This window comes from Ictidomys tridecemlineatus, chromosome 14, assembly GCF_052094955.1.
Source record: "Ictidomys tridecemlineatus isolate mIctTri1 chromosome 14, mIctTri1.hap1, whole genome shotgun sequence".
Lineage (NCBI taxonomy): Eukaryota > Metazoa > Chordata > Mammalia > Rodentia > Sciuridae > Ictidomys > Ictidomys tridecemlineatus.
In genome coordinates, this window is record NC_135490.1 from 20866844 (window position 1) to 20884434 (window position 17591).

The following is a 17591-nucleotide window of genomic DNA, read 5'->3' on the forward strand; positions in this document are numbered from 1 at the left end:
GGCTTCCCCTCGATATCAGTGGCATAAAATTAATTTCCATAGCTCCAAGCTATGATTATAGAAATAGTCTATCTTTCTTTACCATGAAATAAACAGCATCTTGGCCATGAAGTCTTAGGAGACAAGGAAAATCTACCTAAGCCTCATTATTCCAGATCATAGCATTGCATGCTATAAAATCTTTGCTCACACCTTTCTGGTAATGCTGCTATTTAAAAATACTAAGAGCTTCTCCATATAATGGTATAAATATAATTAGAACCTCAATCTCAAAACTACTACCAAATTTTAAGGTATTTATTTTAATAGCATAGAAAACCAATGCTTATGCATAAAAATTATGAAACCATCACCTGTTTTCTCAACTTGCACAGCAAAAACAAGTTTGGGAATGAAAAACAAAAAAAAGTTCACTAATCAATAGGAAAAAAAAATGGTCTTATTTCTCATCCCTTCTTCAACCATATTCAAAGGTGCTGTATTACTCATAGAAGTTCTGAAAAAGTACAAGGATTAGAATTAAAATATTTTCTCTGACAGTTAAGATGTCAGAGGATCTTAGTTTAGTTCTTCAGAGAGATCAGGGGAACAATATTAAATACTCAGAATGTGTAAGAATCTCTAGCTCACTTATTACAATGGATTATATTTTCTTGTTCTTATTTTTTTTTCTTTTTCCTTCAGAAATCAGGGCTAATGGTTGAAACCGTTAAAGAAAATGATGTTTCTAAGGCTACTAGGAAGAGCAATCCTAACACCTCAACCACATGCCTATGAGCAACCTGACCTCTAATGGAAGGGGTACACATGCACTTAGAAGTAGTGTCCAAAAAAGTCCTGAAAGTTCTTTGGAGCCCTTCCCTGTAATCATTCTATTACAGTGCACTCCTCAAATTGAGGAAATCCTGTGTATTTAACATTGAAAAGAAAGAATCACAGACTTATGCAGATTGTGTGCCTAGAGTATGCAAGGCTGCTTTGAGTCTCCATTTTCTCCTCCCCATCCATCCATTAAGGATGGGGTTCCTGATAATGTTTTAAGGTGATGTGGCATGATCTCTCCCGAGTTCAGGTTGGTCTGCTTTGAAGACATAAGTTGCTCCATAGAGCGCCAGAGGCGGTTCTTACCCAATAACACCATCTGCTATTTTCTTCTGCCTTGGTCTCACCAGAGCCACCCCAGCGGTTCAGACAAGGGAGAAGGCTGAGCAGCCCACAGTAGCTACTAGAGAGTTGTTCTAGCTGCTTCAACTTTTAAATTCTCTCTCCAGTCATTAGAAACAGCTGTTTGACAGCTTAGAGAGGAAAATTAGGAATCGATGGCACAATGGGGGAAGAAAATGGGCCATCTCCCTGTAGAGAGACTGGAATTCTCTATTAAGTCATAAGGGAAAGCTTTTTGGGTCCCTTGGTGTGTTCATATGAGATCAGGCTTTCAGGAAAGAAAGCATAATTACCATTTTCCTGAAAGGTGAGAGACTGGCCAGGGTGAGCACCAGGCGTCTGCCTCAGGGTTTCTTTAGGACTATCTTTCTTATAGGCCCGTATGCCCATATCTTTATTCTTACCCAAACTTGGGGGAACGCACCAGTCCTGCAGGGTGTTTCAGCTCTATCCAACCTGCCGTAACTGCAGCTAGAATGACTGCATTTGTGGTTTCTTCTTCAAGGCAGCTCCCTATCTGCCATGAGTTATTGATGCAGTTAAAGTTAAGTGCTCATCATCTCTGTTCTTCTGTACCCCAGCCCCACCAGAGTAAAAGATGTCTTCTCCCACATATCCAGGCCTTTCCTTGCATGTCACAGTTAGCTTCTCTCTTCCCTCCACAAGATTTTTCAAGATCCAGTTCCGAGGGTGCTTGGGGATGCAGCTCAGAATCCTTTGACCTCTGCTAGAATCCTGTCATGAATAAAAGGCATCCTGCTTTCAGGACACATGTCCACAAAGCCAAGAGTTTTCCTATAGGCTACTGCTGAGTTGTTAAGGAGACAACAGAATTCGACCCTGACATGTCACATTCTACACACCCCCACGGATGAGGCAGTGTGATATTTTTCATCTACTCTCTGAAGTAAGATGAGATCATCTCTGGCTGGTGTGAATTATTTTCAGCATCTCTCTGCATCAGTAGATTCAGTTTTAAGACTACATATTATACCAGCAAAGGCAATGCATGCCTGAACTTTGGTGTGGGGCTTTATGTATTTTACTCAATAATGTGAGCTAACTGTCAGAATTGCTTACACAAGCTAATGGAGGAGTTCACTGTGGAGGCACAGAAAGAAAATTAAGAAGTCCCTTGGCCCAGATGTCCTAGCAAATTGGGAGGCTGAGGCAGGAGAATAGAAAAATTCAAGTTCAGCTCATCCATTCAGCGAAAACCCTGTCTCAAAAAAAAAAAAAAAAAAAGGCTGGGGATAGAATTGAGTGGTAGAGAGCCCTGGGCTCAATCCCTTGTACAGAAATGTTAAGTCTTTGACTCTAAATGTATGCAAGGATATGGGATGATATGATGCTATCTGTTTTGTTAATCACATGAAGTGTAATTCTTATTGCAACCATGTTTTAGAAAGTGCACGGTGACCTCACAGCAATGAGAAACTCCACAGGCAGAGGAGAATATTACAAACATGCTAACAACCCGGGTCTAGTGAAGGTGCTCTGAAATAGGAGCAAAGATAGAAGACTAATACTTGGTTGCATACATCCGAAGTTGGAGACTTAACTCCTTAATTCGCTTTTTGTGCCTCCACAATGGATTCCTCCTTTGGCTTGTGTAAGAAATTCTGACAGCTAGCTCACATTATTGAGTAAAAATGCATCAAGCCCCACACCAAAAGTTAGATGTACATTGCCTTCATTAGTCCTCATAGAAACCTTAGGAGATAGATACAAATAAAATGTGGGCTTAAGGGACTGCAGGAGTTAAGAATGATGAAATGAAGCATGTCTTTCAATAGAATTTAATGGTTCTAAAAAGCACATGTTTCTTTTCAACTTTTAAAATGATGCAGAGGTTGGGTGCTCCTTTTTTTTTTTAAGTATATATTACAGATTGAACCATACAACCACATCTGCAGCCCTTTTTTGTATTTTATTTAGAGACAGGTCTCACTTAGTTGCTGAGGGCCTCATAAGTTGCTAAAGCTTGCTTTGAACTTGCCATCCTCCTGCCTCAGCTGCCGGAGCTGCTAGGATTACAGGCCTGTGAGAGTACATGCCTGGCAGGTTGAGTACTCTTATGTTATCCTGTTTCCTTTTAGGTTTCCTTTTTGTACATTTTCATTATTTCAAATGTATAAAATTAATATTTGCTTACATTTAAAGTAGATATAAAGGGCTGAGGATATAGCTCAGTTGGTAGAGTGCTTGCCTCACAGGCACAAGACCCTGGGTTCAGTCCCCAGCACCACACACACACACACACACACACACACACACACACACATACACAATAGATATAATACAGAAGCTGCAAAATGAAAAGTGAAAGTTCTTCATTTTCCCTCTCCCTTAGCCCTTCTCGGAAGATAACTTCAAAGTGACATGCTTCTTTACTGTTGTGATTTTATTACATGGTGTGATTTTGATGGATTCATCTCACATTATTCTTAAAGGCTGTATAGTATTTTATTGTGTGGATACCAACATTGAATAGCTATTTTCTCTTTGATGGAAATTTAGGGCAAGCTGAATGTTTTCCTGTGACTTTTTTAAAAAAGTGCTAAAATTTTTCCATGACTTTTTCTGAAAGTGCCAAAATTATCAACTGTGTTTTTTATGTCTTTGGAAAAAAAAAAAAGAAAGACTTGTGTAAGTATATCAAAGCCTAACATCCTAGAAATAAAACTACTGGGTCTAATACAGATGCATCCTAAATGGTAATGTTGCCAAATTCTCTTCCTGAGACTTTTTACCAATCTGTAGTCCCATATTGGTTACAGCAGTTTCCATTCTATGAGTGTGAGATTTTATTTTATTTTCCTTTTGGGAAATATACATAATGCCCAACAAGAAAACTCCTATGCCTATCCCCCATGGCCACCTCCTCTAAGAACTCTATAAACCCTTTATTCCTTATGTTTGTATAACAATATTATAAAGTACAACAATGCTTTTTGAATGTCCCTTTCTTTCCTTCTTTGTGTAGAGTATGTATATTCTAATTTTGTTTGCCAGAAATATCAGTGTGCTTACAAATGACTTTCTGAAGCTGGAGTGATATAATCCAAACTTTGGAAAATCAGATCCTGCCCACAGCAGGTTTGGGATGCCTTTGGAGAATCATGACTTAACTTAGCTAATTGCAATTCTAAGATTGATGCAAGACAGCAAAGGGTTCAAGGATGAAGTCAATTTTTCCTGAAGTTAGGAATAAATCTATAAATTCTGGTTATACGAATTGCTGAAAAACTATTGTGCAGGGATCAATAAATCACTTCAAAAGCAGCATTAGAAGGCCGTTCCATCTCCTCAGTATACCAGTTACAATAACATTATTAGGCTCCAGAGTGCTGGGCAAACTCATTTCTTCAGCAAACATTGCAGTAAATGACCTGGCAGCAGATTTAACATTTTCTTTGTAATGTCTAAGGTTAACTCTTTAGTCATTGGCCAGAAAATCTCTAATCCCACCAGAATTTTAGAGCTATTAAGTACTTTAGTAGTTTCTAGTCACTTAGAAATCATAATAATGCTTTACAGGAAGAAGAGGTGGGGAGAGAGGGAGGAATTTTTGCTTCTCAGTGACATGAGGGTATATTAGAAAAATGGGAGTTCATGATTATGAATATCTGAGTGCTGTGTATGCTTGAACAAAAATATAAGTTTTGCATCTTATTTAGAAGAGTTGCTTCTGAACAAAAGTGAATAGCTAAAAGTAGTGATTCTGCAAAACCAGAATTGGTTTTGCTTTGGTTTTCCTTTTTTTTTTTTTTTTTAAATTGATACACAATCCACACCTTTGCTGGAGGCCAGGGTCTCAATGTTACAATGTCACATAGTGTGACTGTGGTAGTGAACTCCTTATACAGACAAAAGGACTTTTCTGTCCGACAGACATTTTTTGGGGTGTGCTAGTCCCATGCAAAAAAAAATCAGGACTTTTCTCTTCCCAAAGAAGAATATTGAAAAATATCAGAAAGAATATCAAAAAGTTGGAGGAGAATATAGACTTTTGAGGAAACTATCAAAATACATGTACAAAATAAATTTTACAAAAAATTATTCTCTGATTTAATAATATTTAAAGTCTTTTTAATGCTCTCAGATGGGCTTTTGAAAAACTAAACTACAACTCATTGGATTTGAATTTAGCATGTGATTTCCTAACACAAACACTTTTAAAGCTAGAGGATCCATATCAATGAAATAAAGCTCAACCTTGGGAAGAAAAATTGGAAACTTGAATACAAAGCAAGTAACCAATGACCATGATTAAATATTGAAAGCTTTTCTATTAGAGGGAATACTCTGACATCACATATGGATTCAGGATTTTTTGCCAAGTATGAAATCTTTTTTAAAATATATTTTGTGATGCACACTGTTTACAAAAAAACAGGAAAATGTTTTAGTGTGTTTGTGTGGACGTAAGCTCCACTTAAAAGCTAATGCATCCCCAATAAGCCATCCTAATTAAAAAGCCCCTGGAGATCTCAAGAGCTATCTTGATTAAATTAGGCTAATCTAGTAAATGCATCATCGTTAAGAGGCTTATGCCATTGTTAATTATTCAGCGAACCAAGCATTAGATGTTTTGTCCAACTTTTATACATCAGCCGTCAATTGTTTACTAAAAATTATAGACCCAGTCTCCTTCCCAGCAGAATACATGTAGCTGTTTATCTCCAGTGATTTTTTTTTCTTTTGGTGCCAGGGATTGAACACAGAGGTCCTTAACCACTAAGCCACATCAGCCACATTCCCAGCCCTTTTTCCTTTTTATTTTGAGGCAGGGTCTCACTAAATTGCTGAGGCTGGCTTTGAACTTTCGATCCTTCTGCCTCTGCCTCCGGAGCTATTAGGATGACAGGTGTGTGCCACTCTGCCCAGCAGCCTGTGCCATTTTTTTTTAATATTTATTTTTTAGGTGTAGATGGACACAACACAATGCCTTTATTTTTATGTGGTGCAGAGGATCGAACCTGTCCCTCCCATTTGAGGCGAGCGCTCCACTGCTGAGCCACAATCCCAGCCCAGCCTGTGCCATTTTTAAATGCAAAAAAAAAAAAAAAATCACATATTTTTTATTTGCTCTCCAAGCGAAGAAGCTATTACAATTTCCTAGAACTAGTAAATATCATATGCTAAAGCCTTTTTCCCTAACCCGGCCTCCCTCTGGCATCTCATAATAGTTTTAGAGGTTTCTTGGGGTGCGGGGGGGGGGGGGGAACTCGTGTTATTTTTTGTTCTTTATCACCAAGTCTATAAGTACCTCTGAAGCCACTTTTTAAAAAGTTGTGTTTGGTGAGATCCCAGTCACACTGAGCATGCAGGGTACCAGCACCGTGTGCTAAGAGGTAGCCAATTTGGGGAGGAGGGGTGCACTAATTGCAATCAAAAAGGAAAATGCTTTCATCCTGACCTAACAAAAATCTGTATTTTTCCAAGACATAGATTTAAGTCTGTGTCTGGTTATAATGTTAATTTTCACTCTTTAAAAAAATCCAGTCTATTAGAACAAAATGCCAGCCTTGGGTAATTTGCCCTGAAAAACGAAAAATGAAACGTGCCATTTTATTCGTTATTCAAATGGCCAAATAAAACAAGGTATAATTAGTCCTGACTTCCTGCTCTCGGGCACACACCTGAGGCCCCTCCCTGCTCGGCAGAGGCTCCCCACAGCACACCTGGCTCTGAGGCGAAGCATGGAGGCGCCTTTCCTGGAAAAAATGGTTCACTTGTCCACAAATTTGAAAGTATGTATTTATTTAATCCAAAGCTTTGGGGGAGGTGAGAGATACAGCTTAGAGAGTTACCTGTGTGGCTGCAATCCAAGGTGGTTGCAAAGCAGCATTTGCAAGGTGTTTGAGAGTCTGTCAGGAACTTGATTCAAGGAATATGTCACATGTTAAATCCAGGGAGTTGTGTGTACAGGTATGTAGGGGGTGTGTGTGGGTGTGTGTGTCTGTGTGTCTATGTGTGTGTGTGTATAAAAATGTCACTCCACATTTTTTATGAAAGCATTCACTGTTTTAACCACCTTAGTTGCTTCAAGGCCTTTGAGTGCAAACTGCTACCCATATAATTCTTCCCACCCCTAATTTTTCACTATTCAGTGAAAAACAATTTTCTCCTCAGTGGATATTTCATTTATTATAGCCCTCTCCAGAAAGCTGACCTCTAAATATGGACTTCTAGAAGGTACACAAAATAACAAGGGAAAAGCATTCAGGAAAGAAGACGGCTTTGAAAGAGTGGGCTGAGGAAAACCTTACCTTGAAAAAAAGGAAAAGATTGGGCAGGTAGCTCCGTGCTCGAGTGCTGGCCTAGCGTGCATGAGGCCCTGGGTTCCATCCCCAGCAGCCCCCCAAAAAGGAAATTCTGTATGTACAATTATGACAGGGCCAGTTTAGAGTTCAGGTGCATGGGCTTTTTGCTGTTTAGGTGCTTGTTTTGTTGTTCCTGAGAGAACAAACTAGCCACATTTGAAAGTCGTCAGATGAGAGCAGAATGGAACACTGTGAGAGAAAGCCAGGAGCTGTCCCCAAGCCTCCTACAGGTCGACCTTGAATTCCAGCAGCTAGATCTGCCCCCTTCCCTGAGCCACTGAATGGCTGAGCTGACAGAGTTCCAACCAGGGAAGGCCAACACGAGAAGAGGTCAAGGGGAGAGAAAGGAGGACTTGGGAATTGGAAAGTTTCCGTTTTTTTTTTTTTCAGAAAGAAGGGTACCTCCCCCTCCCTCCCTCTCCCCACTTTCACTCAACCCCCTCCTCCCTAACCCCTGACCCTGTAGCTGGCAGTACCTTTCTGGCTGACGGAGGGACTGACTGATAAACTTTTAGATGAAATCCCCTATCCTTGACATTAGAGAAAGACGTTCTGCTGCTGAGGAAGAATTGGATTCAAAAATATCTCTGCTTGTCACATACCAAAAAGTCACCACGGGGCTTTCTGGGAGTAGATAGGTGAACTGTGTTCTATGGGTATCTGTCATTCCAGAGCTGGAGATACCAGGAAGGGCTGCTGTCCCTTTCCCTAGTTTGGCTTATGAAACCTTTGGGTTTCATAAGTCTGAGGTGATCATAATGGACAAGTTCCAAGAGCACAGAAGATTGACAGCATTGTCTAATAAAACATCTCCCATCTTATCCCCTTTGGAATCTAATCCAAGTTGCAACAATAGATAATAATTACCTGCCATAACTGTAGCAACAAAAATAGCTGAATGTGCACCTCTAGCTGTTTTATGGATGCTGTTTCTCATTCTCAAGCTCTCTCTGTAATCCATTCTTTCCCCTGTGCTTTGAGGACTTGGAACCATTCAGTACAAATTCTCACAGTACAGGTAACTTTGAAGTGTGACTTGTCAGGTCATGCTGACTTATTTTTGTGCTTGTGTAGAAAATTGGTGTGGATGAATCTAATTTTCTAACAGGTATAACTAGAGAATTTGTGCTTGAGTGGTAGAGGGGTTGGGAACATTCTCCCCCGTCAAGTACTGTAAAATTTACTTTTGTCTACGCATGGGAATGCATCACATTTGTAAAGAGTCAAAATATTCTCTAAAACCAAAAGGATATTTCCACTGATCTTGTAGTGAGCTAGAAGTAGAACAACTGCCCATCCTGATTTACCTACAACAGTAATCATTTTTTTTCCTGTAATTATGAGTGGTTACCTATTTCACTTTCAGAAATGTTGTAGCTTGAATGATACATTGTATGTTTACCGTAAGTATTCCCAACCTGTGTTGCCGGGTCATGGTATTGTCACCTACCAGAGCAAAATGGCAGCTTGTCAAAAGTGAATAAAAAAGAAGAAAGAAAGAAAATTCTTAGGTTTAACACTCAAGTATAAATGCAAGGAAATCAGCATTTCCCATTGAATCCCATCTAAGAAAATGATATTTAAACAAAGACTGCTAAAATAGGCTTGGCAGTTATGTTCCCATTCTGGTGCCAACTATAATCATTTGGTAGGGGTTGCACACGGCACCATTTGGAAAGGCATCTGAAACCAAATCTGGGGCCGGTGGGAAAGAGGATTTGCCCTGTTACTAATATCTGTTACGAACACTGTAAGAGGTTGTTGTAAAATATATGCCAGCTACTAACTATCTTAGAGTTAGATGGGATCTTACAGATAATTCAACCCAGTGTTTTCCAAAATGTGTTCCACATAACACTGATCCTTCAATATGATTCTCAAAACACGTGTCCCATGGTCAAGTAAGATGGAGAATGATTTCTGCCATAATTCTCATAGAAATCCAGCATACATTGGTGCAGTCAAAGCTCTAAAAATGTTCTGTAGTAAAGACAGATGTTTAACTTTGTTTAACCCAGTGGTTTCGTAGACCTGCTTGGCCACAGAAACCTTTTCAATGTTATCTGTCAGGTTGCCACGGAGCTAGTTTCTTGGGACACATTTGCAGAAACACTAGTCTAGCTGATTCCTCACATTTCACAAAAAATACAGAAACTCAAGCCCCAAATGAGGGAATAACTTGTCCACAGTCACCTCAGCTGGTGTGTGAATTGGACAAAAAAAAAAAAAAAAAAAAACAAGAACTTTAGGCAGCTGACTCCCAGGCCTACATCTTTTCTCCTGCATCCCTGGTATGGAAAATACTAGAAGCAATCTAACAACTTAAGGGCTTCTGGCAACAGAAATTTTTAGTGCAGATTCCACTTGCATATTTTTATAGTTGTTTTGTAAAGATAGCAATTAAATATTAACATGCTCATAATGTCCAGATACCACTCATGGTCAAAACAAAACAAAATAAAATCATTTTTAAAGTTTAATTTTATCTGGGTTGATCCAACTCTCTATTTTATCTTTTTTTCTTAGGTGATAAAGTGATTATTGAGAAAAGAATTGCTAAACATGAACCTGGTTTGGGTTCAGAATCTATTTTTTCACTTCCTAGACTTTGAGTTTCAAAAAAAAAAAAAAAAACTAATCCATTTATTGGTCTCTTTTGGACCATAAGGTTAAAGTACATCTGTTGTCCACACAAATTTAGCTATTGGCCTTCAAGCTAAGCAGTCCTGAAATTATAGCCATAGTAAATTTAGACAAGGACTAATTTCACTTTGGTCTGCCCGTAAATCCACATGACAGAATAAACATGGTGTGTCTTGTGGTTAATGTGAACACATGTAAAAAATTAAAAAATCTTTAGTGACAAGACAAAAAATACTCCATAAAAAATAATTGGTGTTTAATTGAGTAAGTAAGAAATGCAATACTTAGAGCTAGCCTAACTTTTTTGAGTGTAGGCATAAACAAAACTCACGTTGGGCATCACTTGCCCATTTGGTTCTGCTAATTCTACCACTCTTTGAGGAAAAATAAACATGTGGAAAAAATAGCCACTGATGACCCAGTGGTCTTCCTGGGGTTTTCCTACCTTTTAATAGCATTAAAGGAACTGGTTGCTTTAGTTACTTTGGTTTTCTTTAAACATGGACGTCCATGACACCATGTGGCTGTTTGCACTTTGGGAGGGGGGCACCTGGGAGCTCTGTCTGCCGTCCTGTAACCATCACTGACACCCTTTGAAAAGAATTTTTCCACGTTCAAATCAGTGAACTTGCAAGGAGAAAAATAGACATCTTTCATTGTAACTTTGTGTTTCCCCATGAATACAAAGAAACTGACTTAAAGGAGAAAATAAAAATTCAACTCTTTTTTAAAGGTTTTTATTTAATAGGGAACTTATTGTTTCTATTAATTGGCTTCTAAGATTAACCATTTTGCTTAGCAGAGGGAGCATGAGCCAAGATTCATTGATGAAGCTTGATATATTTTGCAAGTCAGATTTGTTTATTTTCAAAAGTCACATGTTTAAAATAGAGTGCGCAGAAAACTTCTATGATACATACTTGTGGTTCAATAAAATAAAAATGGCCAAAAGAAACCATCACTCACAAAATCTGTATTTCTTGCTGAATGGCTGTATTAGAATCATATTACTAGTCAACTTGTGAGCCAAGGGATGCCATATGTGATGTTTTGAACATAAACTATTAGTCGACTATACTGGAAAGTATGTATTATACTTGGCCAGTAGATTTGTTGGTACCTCTCTCACTGATCAGTTGAGTTTATTCTCATGAAAGTCAACATTCATGGCACTCACTCTCTTGGAGAATCAGTGTTCTGAGCTTCCCCAGATGGATATCTCAGCTCCAATATACAGTTGGGAGCCCCACTGCCAGTTGCCAAGAAAAAAAAGGAAGTCCAGGCAGGGAGGTAAATCTTTACATTTTCTTACATTGTCCAGGAGCGGGAAGGATGGGTGGTTTTCAGGGACTGCCATCTGCTCAGAAGCAGCTGCAGTCCTCCTGACATTTGTTATCCTCCGGTCCCCCTTTGATCCCTCACCAAGCAGGCTCAGGACAGCAGACAGATGTAGCCAATCTCCCCCAACAATGGGATTCACACCAAGTCAGGGGTTCCATTGAACCTCACCTTGAAATGTAGAAAGTGAACAATTAAATACCAAACTGTTCTATGTAAAACACCTTCTTGAATTTCACTCCAGCCACATCCTGCTGGTGCCATAATATGATCCCCGGATTTTTGGCACCATCTCGTTTTTTAGGCTGGAATGTTTGAAAGATCCTGAGGGAGAAAAAGAAAATCAAACAAAAAAATAGATACATATATGTATAATCTCCCTGACTCAAGATCTCGGCACAGAGCCGTTTAAGTATGTCTCCCTTCAGGGCCTTAAATATGCTACAGTCCTTTTTTTTCCTAGGTTCTGTAATCCTTTGCAAATAAAAAAGGGAAAATTCTAAACTTCTGAAGACCATCAACATTGTCCTCTTTCCCATAAATTAATTTCAACATAATCTTATCTGAAGCAAAGTTAAATCTATGACTATGAAGCCACAACCAATTTTGAAAGATTTTTGAAGCAGTACCTGCTTCTGTGAGATAGAAGAACCCAGGTGTACTCAGCACTTCCATGTGTCTGTGTTGGGGTTTTCTCCTCCATCTGCCCCTAATGCCAGCACCATGAACTAAGAAACCTGAAGTGGTTGATAGCTGTATTCCCCATGGTTCCTGGGTTGCACCTGAAGTGTAGGCAACCTCTTGTCCAGTGAATAAATAATTGATCAATGAATGAATGATTATGACTGTAGTCACCTAACCTCTACATTTTATTCCTAATTAGCACAGTTATTCTCTTGCCTTGTTTATGGCCTTGAGATCTGACAGCCAGTCCCAACTGGTTTCCTCCTACATTAGCATCTGGTAATTCTTTTGAAGGGGATTTGCCTTGCCCACTAATTTTTGAAGCTTTGCTTCTCCTATTTCCTTCAGTTCCCTATTGTGTGGCAATTGCATTAGCTGCTTAGCAGACGCACCAGAGATTAGAAGAGAGGAATCAGTCAACTTTGTTCAAACATGTTTATTCCCACAGTAGAAAACTCGATGAAAGATGAAGCTAAAAGCACTGAGAAAAATAGAATTTTGGAGATTATCTGGATGTAATTGCCCATGTTCTTCCTTCTCATTACTCTAGATAAATGAGAGTTCCCTATATCTAAAAATATGATAATGACTTCACGAAGTTGTGAAAAAATCATATATGCAGAGCACTTAACATATAATATTAACTCTCCTTTAATTCAAATGTATAAAATCCTTAAGTATTATTGTTATCAAATATTATATCATCTCTTCATCCCGACTGTGAGATGGCAGTAATGTGTTTTAACAATTTTCTGGTAGAAAATTTAAGTTTTGAAGCTGAAAGTTCAGGATTGAAGTTGAAATTTATTAGAGATTCAGAATGGAAACTTGAAGTAACAGTTTTTCAATATGCTATTGAGGGGTGCTATTGACTAGATAAATGACTTCCAGATACTAGAAATGGGACGAAGGAAGATCCAGGAGTGACCTCAAGCAGAATTTTACCTAAGTAGACTCTCTGCAGGTTACCTGCTTTCACACATACTACCCTCTCAACTAAACCCTCTTGCATGCTTACCTCATGATAAATAGAACTTTTAGGATCTGGAGAAAAGTGAGGCTGAGGTTTCTAGAAATATACCAAGCTGGGGATGGCAAATGTGTTACATTTCAAACTTCAACTTCAGTTACTTTGTATAAAGCCTGCCAACACCATTCTGCAGAGGCCCCTGAGATATCCCCCCCTCGCTGGCAAAGAACATCCTGATCCATTAGTGATGTCTGCCACAGGGTAAGGAGGGGAACAGAGTGCCATCACCGGTGCCCTGCATTTGCCAAACCTGTTCTTTGTCCTATTTTGAATGCTTTGCAGATTAGCTCCACACGGCAGTATTTTTTTTTTCCTACGCTACCCTAGCAATAAAAATTTAATGTGGGAAAATTTTTAGGAGGTCAAAATTTGATCAACAGACCTAACTTTTACCGCTTTTTAAAAATAATACTAAATGTTTTGAGTCCTCTGCCAGAAAGACGTTAGGATTAGGACCTTTGAGAAACTTAGCAAACATGACTGTATCACACACATCTCATGCAGAGTGTGCTGTCAAAACTGTAGAACTCCAAGATTCTCTGAGCTCAGATAAGAAGGTGATTTATCTTTGATCTGCTACATAAAGGGAAGACAAGACTGATTTCCTCTTCTGATATATGCACTAACTAGATTATTTTGAGTTTAATTTTATGCTTTTTAAGTGCACTTTAGTTTGAGTTGTTAAGAGTTGATAAACCTCTCTGTATATACATCTTAAAGCAGAAACCGTGACAGATGTTATTTAAACTATCCATTCAGCCCTTTTTTCGGTTATAAGCTGTTGCTTCTTTGATTAGCCCAATGCAATGGCAGTATTCCATGTTTTCAAACTTTGGTTTTATTATTATTCAGATATGGTGAGGCCAACAGATCAGTGGGTAACTGTCATTGAAAGATAGTCTGTACTAATAGTTCCCCAGAGCAAGGGACGTGCCTCACATGACAGGGAACCACTAGGTGGTGAGCACTAGGATCTGTCAGAAATCAAAAGGAGGGAGTGGGGAAATGTGGCTTATGGCTTCCACAGAAAGGGAGAGGTAAGGCAGGATAAGCTGATTTAGGACTGGTTTGTTTAGATCATTTCAGTGGGCCTGGGGCCTAGGAGCTGTCACTAAATGTTCATACCTGGTTTTGGGTTGATTAGGCAGGTAGGCAGTGGCTCTGAGTAAGAAAAGCCCAACAGAGAAGGTAGAAGGGATACTGGTTTTAGACTAGTTAGTTTGTATATGAAAGTCATGCTTTTAATATCCCTAAGAACTGGCTAGCCTGTAAGAGGCTGTCTCTCCAGGTTCAGCAAAGCCCAGATGTCAAAGAAGCAGAAAGATTCAAGATAAAAAGGCATGATTCAAGCCAGATGTGGTGGTAGTACATGCCTATAATCCCAGCAGTTTGGGAGGCCGAGGCAGGAGGATAGAAAGTTCAAAGCCAGCCTCAGCAAAATCAAGGCACTAAACAACTCAGTGAGACCCTGTCCCTAAATAAAATACGAAATAGGGCTGGGAATGTGGCTCAGTGATCGAATGCCCCTGAGTTCAATCCCTAGTAACTGCCCCCCACAAAAAAAGGCATGATTTATATTCCCAAGTACCAAACACAGTGCTGGAACCTAGTGAAAAAATTATTTACCTCGGAGAACATACATTCTAATAGGATCAAAAAACACATGAAGAACTAATTTCATTATAAAATCGAAATTTAAGTACCATAGTTTGGTAAAGACAACGTGTTAAATCCATTGTTATAGAATATCCATTATTACAATAATCTGCCTGTCAGTGTTTATGTGTATTTCAAGTATTTTATTGTGATTACTGTTAATTATTTTCTCAGCCTTGTACTTATTATTACTCACTTTATAATTGGTCTTTTTATAAGATACAAGTTCTATGAAATTAATATTTTAGGAAAGCATTCTATAACATAGGATGTTAGTAGGTGCTAAATAAAAAAGAATCACATGGTCAAATAAAGTTGATAAATGATGGATTAGACCACATTAAACAGATTTTTTTTCTGCAGAACGTGTCAGAGTCTTTAATAAGAAATGTAGACTTGAAAATATGAAAAATAATATGCATCATTTTACAAAACTATTAGACCATGAATCCCTTTACTTTTTTTTTTAAACAGGAAGCATATTCTAAAGTAATGCATGACAGATCATATGTTTAAAGCACCAACTACATGCAACATACTATGAATCAATTTTTAAATGCATTTTTTTTCAATCAAGAAGTGGTTGATTTTCTAGATGGAGAAAAAAATCATAAATATATTTGGTATTGAATAATAATATAAGGAAACAATGCAGAAGGTATCACAAAGTGGTAAATGGTCAATTGTCAAATGAATGGTGTTAAAAATTTTTTTAACAACCAAAAAGAACACAATTTTGTATGGGCCTATGTGCAAGGACCAGAGATACAAAACACATAGAACATGGTTGTTATATTAAAGAAGTAAATAGTGTATGTGAGAGCTAAGACTCTGCCATGCTAGTGTGGATCAGGACACATCCGACCAGCACTTAAACTTTATATGCACCTGAATCACTTGAGGGATCTGAACTGATTGGTAGCTTTGGGATGAGGTTCAAGATGCTGCACATCTAATAAGCTCTCAGGTGGTGCTAATGCCACTGACCCAAGGATCATACATTAAAGAACAAAAAGCAGGTGTTGGCAAACTTTTTGAGAGGTCCAAATAGTAGGTATTTGGGACCATCAGTCAGAATGTTTCAACCCTTCTCTATTCTGTCATTGTCATGCAAAAGTAGTCCTGGGCAATATGTAAATGAGCATTCAAAATAAAAACTTATTTATGGACTCTGAAATTTGAACTTTATATAATTTTTGCTGTCAGGAAATATTATTATTCTTTTGATTTTTTTTCTCCCATCTGAAAGCATAAAAACCATTCTTTACACACAGTCATGTAAAAATAGGCTTGTAGACAACAAGTTTGCCGAGTTCGAGGAAAAGAGTCTGTACTCGTGTAGTCAGCAAAAGGTTCTCTATGAAGTACATCCACCCAAAGAAATTCATCTTTGTCTTAAACCTCTATTGTACTTTTCCCATGTTTGATTTTTCCCTGTAGGAGTGGGTTTATAGCTTCCTTTTGGAAAGTAAAACCACTCTGATGGGCAATATAGGCAGACTCCTCAGTGAGCCTCAGAGTTTGCCAGGCATGTTTTTTACATCACCTGTAGTATGCAATGCAAAACCTTCCTCTACACAGAAAATGCTGAGCATACGTGTGTGCAGTTGAAATTAATTTGTTGGAGAAAACTTTAGTTTGGCCTTAAGGAAGAGTGATCCCTAACTGAGATTAAGGAATGTTTTGGTCAGCTTCTTTTTTTTTTTTTTTTTCCTGCTGTGACCAAAAGATCTGGCAAGAACAATTTTAAGGAGCAAAAGTTTATTTAGGGGCTCATGGTTTCAGAGGTCTCAGTCCACAGATGGCTGACTCCACTCCTCAGGGCCTGAAGTGAGGCAGAACATCGTGGTAGAAGTATGTGGCAGAGGAAAGCAGCTGGGAACATGACACCAGGAAGCAGAGAGGGACAACTCTGTTCAATAAGGACAAAATAGAAACCCCAAAGTTATGTGCCCCAGGAATCTACCTCCTCCAGCCACACCCTACCTGCCTGCAGTTACCACTCAGTTAATAACTATCAGGGGATTAAGTCACTGATTAGATGAAGGCTTTCCTAATCCAATCATTGCACCTCTAAACCCTCTTATATTATCTCATACCTGAGCTTTTGGGGGACATCTCATATCTAAACCATAACAAGGAAGAAAGTCAGGAAAAAATTCCAAAGAGAGAAAGTGTGAGCAAAGAAGAATAGGCAAGGGTTACACAGGAATCCTTGAGGGCTAGTTAGGGAGAAATGTATCTCTGGAAACATTTGACAGAAACAGAGGATTCGTACAGAAAAAATGATAGAAAATAAAGTCAAATCCAAGTTACATGAAAGGCCTCAATGACAGATCTGAATTTCAGAAAATAGCATGTGTAGGGAAAAGTTTCAAGAGCATTAATCTGATGACAGAATATAGAAAGAATTTATAGCTTGAGACAGAGAGATCAATTAAGACTCAAGCTGCAGTGAGCACTAATGGGTGAGGAACTGGACTATGGTTTTGGAAAGAAAACAAGGAAATAAAAAGCTGGGGGTGGAGGGGTGGAGGGGGAGAGGACTGGGAAGATGGTTCTGGGCTGGAAAGCTCTCCACAGCTTTATGAAAAGAAAACCACAGTGTGCACTGGAATCAAGAATTACCACCATTCTCAGTTGCCCCCCAAACAGGGTGAGTCCCATTGTACAGAGTGCTCAGTTATTTTATCTTCTATAATTCCCAAAGTTGTGTCTGTTCTTTGGTGAGTATCCCATATTTAGTT